Source organism: Protomyctophum parallelum, assembly GCF_964188405.1.
Source record: "Protomyctophum parallelum genome assembly, chromosome: 4".
Classification (NCBI taxonomy): domain Eukaryota; kingdom Metazoa; phylum Chordata; class Actinopteri; order Myctophiformes; family Myctophidae; genus Protomyctophum; species Protomyctophum parallelum.
In genome coordinates, this window is record NC_139700.1 from 10,415,508 (window position 1) to 10,427,239 (window position 11,732).

The following is an 11,732-nucleotide window of genomic DNA, read 5'->3' on the forward strand; positions in this document are numbered from 1 at the left end:
CCATGCCAAAGCGCCAGCGCTCGCCCAGCAGTCTGCCGGGTCGCTTTTCGCCCTTAGGCGTCTTATTATTAACTAATTAATTATCGGTTATCATTATAGGTGTACATGAATTAAATTTATAAATTCTGAAACTTTAATGTATTTATCCCTCGGTCAGGACAGTTTTTTTGAGGAACACAAGACACGTATAATACATACACATTAGCAAATGTAAATATGCCAAATTTTAGTTACTTTCACAGACACACAGCATGTAACAACGATGCATAAATTACCAACAGCACTCGACAACACAAGGCATATTATAAAAACTAATTTAGAGCATGCCTGCTCTTAAACAGGTACAGGGACGTGTCACTGACCATTTGGTTGCCCTACTCGGCCTACTGTATTTGTGCAGCCCCCCTCCCGACAAGAGCGCTTTCCTTCCTATGCAGATGGGCTACATCCGTGTGAGAGGACGCACACAGGCGCGCATTATGACACCACGGAGTCGCAGAGAAAAGTGTTATTATGAAGGTCGGCTTGGCACTTGTTGGCACATTTTGTTGCCCCCCTCGGCATGTTGCCCTACATACATAATGCGCTTTATACGTAGCGACGGTGCTGAACAGATAGGACAAACCATCCCCTAGTCAGTAATGCATAACCAAACTCAAACCTGGCTAACTATAAGGCTCCTGAGGAATGTTACACCATTACTATTAAACTTAAATCCTGATACCTCTCGTCCACTCGCTCAGTCGCTCACTCCAGCATGACGGTGTAATTGGTGACCTGCCAAAATATGCGATCATCTTGTGGACACATAATTTCTATTAAAAAAAGGTCTATAAAATATGTGGCCTAAATAGGTTGAACAAATCACAATGATCCCATCTCATATAGAGTACTGTTTCACAGACTGGTGCCACAACCATCAAACCCATAGAGCAACTGTTTAAGAGAGCCATTAAGGTGTTACCCAGTACCATTTTGGAAAAACATCACTTTTTGAGTTTTGTTCTACATGGATTCCATGGATTACCATTCCCCCTAAGGGAATGGTAATTTGTAAGAAAAGAGGGACACAGGCTGGCTTTGGCACTAAATCAGACTCCAGAGGGGACTGTTGAGATCCAACATCGGCGGACCACCCACCTTTGGACAAAATGTCCTCTCTGTCACGGGGCAGCCCGTGCCCTACACTGGGTAATAATTTATAGGCCTATATTGTGTTTTCTAGCTTAGAAATTCATGGGTGATTTCATGCACACTGCAGTGAATGTTTCAACCTATTTGAGCCTTTAACCGTATACTATACTGTATAGTGTAGGCCCACAAACTAATGAGATGCACTGGCCCCTCTTGAACCCCCTCCTCTCACCAACAAGTCAAATGAAATCAACAGCCCCGTGCTAGCTCAGGTTCCAAGTAAAGGGCTTTAGCGGTTTTATCACAATTGTACAACATAAACTTTCACATGGTCAAGCTGTACGGAAGGTCTAGCCGAAACGGACTCACATCAGCATAATCTAATTCTAAAAGGTTATATGTCCCTTCAGCTCAAGGTGATTAAGTCAGTCATTCTACACAATATTTTCTGTCACTCTTTTGCAGATTTACTGTATAGAGATAGATACACTCTGTTGTGCAGTCAGACTATTATAACCATAAGCCTATTACATAAGATTAATAACATAATAATCGCAGGAGCCAAATATAAAACCGTCAAAATAATGTCCTGCGGCACCAAAAACAAGAATAATTTGAATCTAAAAAGCTAATAATAATAATAATCTCCAATACACTTCAACCTTCAGCCAGAGGAGAAATGTACTGTACTGTTGTACTGCTTGCTTGCAGACACAGAAGCTTTGCCTAACCTGCAATCTTTTTCTGCAGAAGAATCTGTACAGTATTTGGAGGCGTCACTCACCTTAAGCCTCAACTGCCACCTGAAACCCATTTATGGGCTGAAATTACCATGAGGGTTCGGCCTGAACCTGGTCATTTCAGCCCATTTCCTGCACTCAAAAGCTACAGTACATTATGACACTAATGAGTCTCCATCCAAACCACAGGGCAGTGAAAACAAAGGAAGCATTTATATATATATATATATATATATATATATATATATATATGCGTGCGTGCGTGCGACTATCACATGAATGTTTAAATAATTTTGTCCATTATGTCCTGTATGGTAAAGTATTTTAATGCAATAACATATACAATTGGGGTGGTTATATTTGGTCTACCTGCTCGTCTACATTTACTTTACATGACATGACCTTTAACACGATCCTGTTTCTGGATTGACACATTTTTTTACCTGAAGGCCAAAATGGAATTGTTCCCCAAGCAAGCAGGTATAAGCTCAGTGGTAGAATAAAAAAATTAACTAAAACTAAAAACAAAAACTATGACGAAAAGGGGCAGCTTAAAGGAGAATTCCATACTAAAAGGCTTTCTTACCTTTCTCTGTAGTTGTTACGTCCCCACCAAAGAGGTCCAGGTGTTATTTTGTGCAAAAGCTCCTTATGGGCTATTTCCCCTACCATAAGCCCTAAATGATTGAATGGGAATTGAATGGGGCGTTGTGCTAATTATCTTATTTCCATCACTCAAAATTATATATATTTTGAAATAAGTGAATTAGCACAACACCCCATAGCCCCATTCAATTCATTGAGGGCTTATGTACTGTAGGGGAAATAGCCAATAAGGAGTTTTTGCACAAAAAAACACCTGGACCTCTTTGGTGGGGACGTAACGACTACAAAGAAAGGTGAGAAGAAAGGTGGAATTCTCCTTGAAAGCACACATCACATAAATAGATTACAGTGTGTTGCATTCTACACACTCACCGTGGTTTGGATAGGCTGTGTGCGTTGAATCTCAGGCACACAATTCACTGCTGGTTCTGCACTCTGCAGATCATTAATTATGAAGGCATAAACCACATTAAAAATAAGTAGTGAATCCAATTTAGGATGTTTGTCAACAAAATAATGTAATTATCTCCGTAAAGGCCCTTGGTCATAGAACGACCTACAGTCCAGACTAAAATTGGCTTCAAGTTCCCTTGAGAAGTTTCAAAAGGATCATCTTAGATGTACAGTCCAACATCTGCACATGTTTGGATGGGTGCAGTACTTAGTTTAGACAGTTTTTGGTTTAGTTTGACCAGTCATTAGTCCTACAACTACAACCTATCTCAAACCCTCACCCTGACCCTAACCTCCCACGGGGCAGCACACCTAAACCTAACCTTAACCCATGTCTAACCAATGACTCTAAAGTTCTAAACTAAGTATGCACCCCGTTTGGATATGTACTAGCCTATGATCATGCCTATATATTTATTATTTTGGTTTAGATTTTGTATATTGTGTATTTTGCCCTGCTACTAAAAAAATTGGACTTTGGTGATTTGTTGTATTTATTTCATGGCTACTTTGAGGTGTATTATGGATGTTTTATTTGCTGTTCCAAAATGTGGCATTTATGATGTGGTATTGAAGTGACATTTTATTTCTGCCTCTTGGCCAGTTCCCACTTGTAAAAGAGACGCAGTCGCAATGTGTTTTTACTGGTTAAATAAAGGTTAAATAAAATAATATAATCTAAAGTGAGTCTATTGTACAACATTTGTCAAAGAAATACTATTTGTTTTTGTCATACATTCAAACCCTGATTCCAACATGCAGAAGTTGAATGTGTTGTCTAGAACTATAGAAGTTAACTTTATGCTAACACAAATGGAGTTCTATGCTGTATTTCTTGACATTCCTTTCTCCCAGAAAGATCCTTGAACTAATGGAAACTGCTCTACAAAGAAGACATTTCAATTGTCTTACTGTACGTACAACTAAAATACCTAAAGGTGCCTTACATCATTGCAGTGATTTACACATTGTCACATTGTCGTTGTCATTGAGACGTTTTTGTCTCATTCCTTCTGTCTCGGTTCTTCTTTCACTATTATTCTCAGATCATGGTAACAAATTATGCCAATACCTTACTGTATGTCTCTGACCCTCGCTTTTCAAGATTTCAGTTTTATAGGCTACATGTACTTTATGCTGGAGATCTATTCAATCTTGCGATTGTATAAAAGCTGTAATTGGTGATCTACAGTATAGGAAGAGAAATTCAGTCATTTTGAAGTTGTAAAATGTAAACGTTATGCTTTAGATTAGCATTAGCATTGCATTCATACTGTGACTGGGCCCAGTCACATGTATTTCATAAGGAACTTTGTAGTGTGAATGGAACTGATGTTATAAAGGGAAATACATGACTTGCATGAATGTGTGAATGTGCTACAGCCAAATCCAAGCCCTGGCTGTGGTGTATATGCTTTTGAATCATTACTCAATGTATAAAAGAAAAGCAAGCAATACCATTTATTAAAAGATCTAGTGAGACGTCTGTCTGTAGCCTACTGCCAAATCTAAGCCATGCCTTGCTGTGATTGAAGAAAAGTTGACATGAATGACAAAAGAAGCTGCTTTACTGTATTTGGAAAAAACCTATGTAAAGTTCATGTCAACATGGAAAAAGGATGTGGAGGTTTTGTTCCCATCTTGTTCATACAGGTGGTGTTTACGTTTGGCATATTTGTTTCTGTTCCATGAATGAAAATAATGTCACCAGAAAATAGAGGGTGGTTGAGAAAGCAAAGCAGCCCTGCACCTCAGCTGTGTATACTGTACTTCTTGGTCTCATACTGTTTAGCCAGCAACCCTTCTAAATACCAATGTCATGTCACAACTTCATTTCATTCACTCAATAACCTTTTGATTATTTTGGTCGCAGATTCTTTCATGTTATAGAAAAGAGAAGCTTTCTAATTCTGGCCACATACATTCTCTTATAGAGCACCGGTCAAACAAATCACATTCCACAACAGCTTACTTTTAGCTTTTACTGTGCTTTTGCAGGCTACTACATAATCTCCATTTGCCTCACATGTCAGTACAAAAAGCCAGTAAATAAACACAACAATACACAATATTTCATTTTTACAAACACAGGGTGTCTGTTCTGGTCTGGATCGAGTCCATTCTGAAACAGGGCTAGCCGGTTCCCCTGTGCAACGTGCCCAAGCTATGCAGGTAACAGAAGTCCCTATCTAAGGATGAGCATGACATGGCACTTACCCCAAATGCAGGGTTCACTGTCCCTTGACTGTCTCTGTGACCCAGCTCAATTTTCTGATCCGCGGAGTGATGCATAGCGGCTCACTCCAGTAAGACACATGCAGTTGGTGGTGGTGGTTACCGTGGCACCCAAGGACTTCTCTGGAAGAGAGTGGACGCACGCGCACACACACACACACACACACACACACACACACACGCCCACTGATGTTGAAAGTTGGAGAGGGCCACACAGGGACTTTAGACAAGAGTGTGATTGGCCGGGTCACGTCGTCACGTCATCACGTCGCATTTTCACGTTGCCAGGGTAACCAAAAGCTTACTGGATGGTAAAAGTTATTCTCTCATTTCCCTCCAGCCCTCGAAGGTCTGTCGTCTCTCTCTGCTGCCGAGCGAGTGAAAGACCTTAGCGGTCATATGTCTCATCAAGTGTGACGAAAGAGCCCATGGGTTGAGATGAGTGCACGTCACATGCAATATACTATCAATTAATCTACAATATGTCAGCCTCTCTCAACAAGTTACATCATTTAGTCGTGTATATTGCTTTGTAATCTGTGCAAAACATGGCACTGACAGTTGTGAAATGGACAACTTTCAACAAGATACATTGTTACAGTGTCAGTAACTTTCCTCTCAGGAATGTAATCAACTTCATAAAGAAATTCCAAAATGAGATTAGGAAGATGATTTCCTCCTGGACTACTTTTGAAGCTCAGTGCAAACACAAGATGGCATGGATGGAATTCAGGTACAGGTCTTTCTGAAGTTTTTCCTCTTAACCCATTCTGACCTGAGATCAGATTAAAAAAATGTGTCCCCACAGAACATTTTGGGGTTCTCAAAATGCATTTTGTGCTCAAACACGAAGATGTATGTATATAATACATTTGTGCACCGTAATGAGCAGGATAATAATTATAATAGGTATATGCTACCTTAGAATAGATGTAGACATATTAGACAGTGCATAAACATAATTGCCCATGACATTAACCATCAACGAGCACTAGCTGGACCAGCTGCACACACACACACACACACACACACACACACACACACACACACACACACACACACACACACACACGTTGAGTACCCCTGCAGTACTGTATATGACTATATGTGCATGCACCAGCTGTTCATGTTTTCCTCTTTTCTAAAGCATGTTGTCACAATCTGCCTGATTCCGGTCTCCTCCTAATACTCAGTGATCCATTGTCCATGCACCGTCCAGTCGGATTAGGCTACTTGAAACACCCTTCGCATTTTTTAAATCTGCTCACCCCCTCCCAACAGTTGTTTTTGACATGCGACATAAGTATAGTACGGTATAATGCAAGTATAAATTGGCTTTTTTTTGTCTTCACAAAATGTACATATTTTGTTTCAATAAAAATAGGTATTTACCGTTCTCGTTTTCATTGTGATGGAGACGCCTCTGCATGCTCTGCAGATTCCTGCAGTATGTCTTGGAATGCGAGTCTGTCGGAGAGTTGCAACAACACCATAATTAATTTTCAACCAATTTTCAACTCGGACACAAAAAGGCTCACACACACACATCACAAGAGAGGTCAGCCAGAAAGAGAAGCTATTGATAGAGCATTATGTGATGCCTAACCTGCTCAAATTAAGCATTACCGGCTACAGTATACCAGCACCTAATTTGTTTTGAACTCTGAAAATACAGTGATTAATTGATGTCGACATGTCATACTTATGGGCTGTTGTGGCATCTTCCAACTTTTCACCTCCAATCCTCCATTCAGCAACCTTGTCAAATCATTACCCCACTCCGAAAGACCACCTTCTTTGGGTCTAAAGTAAAAGTTCAAGTGCCCTTGCAAAGTCAATGTACGCTCCAGAGCTTTCTGAATTGTTCCATTGTGAACATATGAAGGGATTTTGACTACTAGAGTGTATTTCGGCTTATGATTTCTCTCCCACCAAAGAGCACCTCCCAGCCATTCTTTTGGCACTTTAATATTTGTGTATCCGGTAGTAACGAAGGCGGTCGATGTGTTCCATAACAGATGCCTACGAAGAATACTCCGTATACATTGGCAAGACCATGTCACAGTACTAAAGCCCTGCTTGTAAGAGCCGAGGTGAAGCCGCTGAGTGAGGAAGCGAAGCTGCATAGATGGAAGATGATTGAACACAAAATACGACCGGACCACAACAATGGCCACAACATAGCAATGAATGATTGACATACGTGGTGGGAAAAACGAAGAAAAGGAAGACCAAAGACCACCAGGAGGCGTGTGACTCGAGTGAGGACTTCAGAAGCTGACCGTGAAAAGTGGAAGAGCTCTGTGAAGGCAGCTCAGTGGCATTGTGGTTAGAGTGTCCGCCATGAAGCTGGGAGGTCGGGGTTCAATCCCCGGCCTGGGTCATACCAAAGACTCTAAAAATGGGACCCAGTGCCTCCCTGCTTGACACTCAGCATCAAGGGTTGGATTGCGGGTAAGTCCCTGCGATATACTAGCGTCATGTCCAGGGGGTGTACTTGTACATCAAGCTGCCTCACGCTACAGAGGCAACGTTTTTGGCCGGGGACCCCCGGAAATGCTTTGGCCTTGGCCCCCTCCCGACACCCAATATTGCCTGCTACAATAACCTTAATAATAGAGACAATACACCATAAATAAATACTGAAACCAGATATACATTAGGGAAGGTGTATGCATGTACTATGTGTACTATATGTAAACTCTTAATTTCCTTTTTTCAGCCATTCAGTTACAAAAAAATAAAAATTATCTTTTTTTTTTTTTCTTTTTTTTTGGGGGGGACACCCCAAAATATTTTGGCGACCCACAGGTTGAGAACCCCTGCTCTAAGAGACAGTTGCTCTTGTCCTCAGTCACACTGAGCTGTCTAAATCCTTACTGTCATCCTACATGACCTCTGACACAACCCTTAAGCCTCACGCCCTGAGCCGAGGGTGAAGTCGGGTACTTGTCCATGCTAATGGGATTTGATAATGTCCTGATTTCACTCTTCAAGACTACCCTACCCTTCCAGGGACGGGAAATAAGAATTCCCTTTGCACCCTGCAGGCACTTTACACAAAATGCATACCCACCCATACCCAAGAACACTCAAATATCTGCAGTTTTTTATAGTGGCATGCAAGGATACTGATTAGAATACAATAGATGCAATACAAACTGATTTTTATTGCCACACTAATAACTACATGGTCTATAAGTTTCATTCCCACACATGACATGCAAGCTGGAGCAATCACTGAAGCATAAAATACAACAGCAAGAGCCCACAACCTTTGATCTGGCGCTGGCTGTTCTACAATCTACAATCTCAGACATTTTCACTATCCATCACACACTGAAGTACCGGTATACAGTATATAAAGCAGTTAATGGGCAATGTCCCCTCATCATTTCTTACATTTCCAGTGTCATGTCTAGTGTCATAAAAGCGTCATGTCCAGGGGGTGTACTTGTACATCAAAGCTGCCTCACTCTACAGAAACAGGAGATAGGCTCCTGCCCTACGGGCTTCATGGCTCGGCAAGGCTTACTTAGGCCTAACTAAAGGAAAGGCTAAATGTAAGCCGATGTGGAATGCTGCATGCAGTTCGACTGGAGTCTGCACATGCTCTATAATCCCGTGGAAAGATATCTTTCCCGGCTCAGCATGTCACGTATTGACATACACATGTTTCCGTAGCTGGTGAAAAAAAAGTACTTTTATTCATGCCTTTCATGGAAAAAACGGTTTCTCCTATCAGCCGGTGTTGCACCAGCCCACACGTTCGGGCCACAGCTAGAGTTCGACACCTACGTGCCCCCGCCGATGTGACGATATGGCCAAATTACGAAAATTACTTTTTATTCCCATATGGAGTTCCCTAATGTCATCAGTGTGTGCCCATGCTGATTGATATAACTATTCATAGGGGTGGGCAAAAAGATATTGAGGGAGAATGGATGGGATTTTTCAGCAATTAAATGCCCATTTGCTGCTGGTGTATTATTTGACATTCAGTGTAGGCCGCTGTAATATTTGCGAGTGAGTAATATAGATAGATAGATAGATGGATAGATGGATAGATGGATAGATAGATAGAATAGAATTTGAGAATGTTTGAGAATGATTTTGATAATGTTGAGGTGTATGGGTCCCTGGGTACATCCAGGATGTTCACAGATGTAGTGGAAGGTACAGTAGGTCTGTTTTCTTACCCACTGTGGGCAGGGATGTTCTTCTCCTCAGGATCAGCTTGTCCAGGAGGGTGTCAAGATCATCCCACCTCCATCCAAATACACATCTCCGTGAGTGGCTCGCCATTGTTCGTTCTGCATACTTCCTCCGTTCTTTGTCCTTGTATTCTGAAGAAATGGAGTTTCGAAGGTTGTTGAAATAGCGTATATAGGCAGTTCATATATTATATCCAGTGCCCTTGCTGTGGTACTCCTTCCACCAGTAACGGTGACACCTTATCATTTGTATTCTTAACGTTATAACTTGCTTGACATTTTTCATAACATCTTTGGCCTCTATATTGTATAACCTCTGCCCAAGGCTGTATGGGTTTGCATCACCCAAGGCAGACATTGCAGAGACCTGGCCATTCCATGTAGATCTGATCATTTTATATTTTAGTTGGGCAGCATCTTTTATCAATTCAATTCAAAGGAGCTCTATTGGTATGAGAAAACATACGTTTACTACATTGCCAAAGCAAGTGTCAAACGTATCAGCACTCCTTTGACCAAGGGCTCGTACATCAGACATCAGAAATTATTTGAAATTGTAAAGTATTGCAATCCAATTCATGTGAGATTTATGTTTAGTTATTGTATATTTAGTATTATAATGAAAACATTGAGAGCTTCTGCTGTCTGCACTGCAAACAGTGGGCTGTGTTGTGGGGTAGCTCTGGAAAGCCCTAAAGCCTGCCATGTCTGTCTGTCTGTCTGTCTGTCTGTCTGTCTCCCAAAATTAAAATACCCCCAATATACCCCCAATTTTGCTGTAAAACTGGCAACTGCATTAGTGCACTATTAGTGGCTTTACTCTTTCTTTATTGCTCATCTCTCTTACTGTGATTTTATTGTGAAATATTTTGCTGTAAAACTGCATTAGTGCACTACTGGCTACTAGTGGCTGCATTCTTTCAGTGACTAGTCTGTCTGTCTGTCTGTCTGTCTGTCTGTCTGTCTGTCTGTCTGTCTGCCTGCCTGCCTCTTTTTTTTTGGGGGGGGGGGGCTGGGTACCCCAAAATTACAGCGAAATGATAACAAATTACCCACATTATTTTCCGGCCACGCGATCGAAACGCACCGCGAAGCCCAGGGGGGCCCTGAGATGTTGTCTAGCCCGGGGAGCATTGGAGGGTAAATCCGGCCCTGTCTGCGAGTGTCTGTGTGTACAATTTGGAACTCAGGGGAAGGGGTTGAGCTCTGCACATGGAATGAAAGCAGTCATGTCATGCAGCTCTGTAATGTTGGCAGGATCTTGTACCAACGAAATGTGTCTATTTGAGTCTATTTTGTTTGGTTCAAGTCATAACCTCAACAAGTCCCTGGGCTTCTCAGTTAGAGTGGGTGACAGTGTGGTCACAAATAGGGAAGAGGTCACTTACTTGGGTTTTATACTAGATAACAAACTCACGGGTGAAAAGATGGCAATGAAAGTGATCTCAAAGGTCAACCAGAGAACTCGTTTCTTGGGCAGGATATCCCCTTATGTCAACAGCAGAGCTACATATGAGGACCTTGGCCGGTGCCCTCATCCAGTGCCACTTTGACTATGCGTGTACTTCATGGTACAGAGGTATCTCCAAGCTTTTGAAAACAAGGCTGCAGACCTCCCAAAACAAGCTTGTGAGGTTACTGCTAAAATTGAACCCCAGGTCTCATCTTACCTCTGCCCACTTTAGTAGCCTGGGATGGCTAAGGGTGGAGGAGAGAGTATCTCAGCTCTCATTGTGTCTTCAAGCCCTGAAATCCCTAAATTCTATTGCAATATTTAGGAAAGACCTGAAATCATGGCTCCATCTACACACTCACTGGTCATAGTTAGCTTCCGACCCTGGATAGCCCATCTCCCATGCTCAGGACTATTCTCTCAGGGTACCTCTTGTCCTATGTATATAGCTCCCAGCCTTATATATAAGGATTATTTATTATATGTTCCATGGTTGTTTTTGTCTGTACAGTATGTATGTGTATAGTTTCATGTTTCAAAGTGGACCACAATGGAAACAAGCAAAGGCTTTTTTGTGTCTAAGTCCATTTGGCGTTTTAAAAAAATTATGTCAATTTCTGTAATTTTCTTAAACTGCCAATAAAGTATTCTATCTATCTATCTATCTAATGTTCAGGGACATTTCGTGGTACAATTTATAGGGAGATAATTCACTTGTTTTAAAAAGTCACGTTTCTCCACTATCACACCGTTGGTCTTCATCAGTGAGGAAATTATCTTACCCTTCTATTGGCCTTGCTATGATGAAATGCTTTGAACTTCAACCAGCAGATGTCTTCTGTTTGTTTACAGTGAATGAAATTATGTTGTTCATTGGTTTTTAGAAGGCTCAACAGC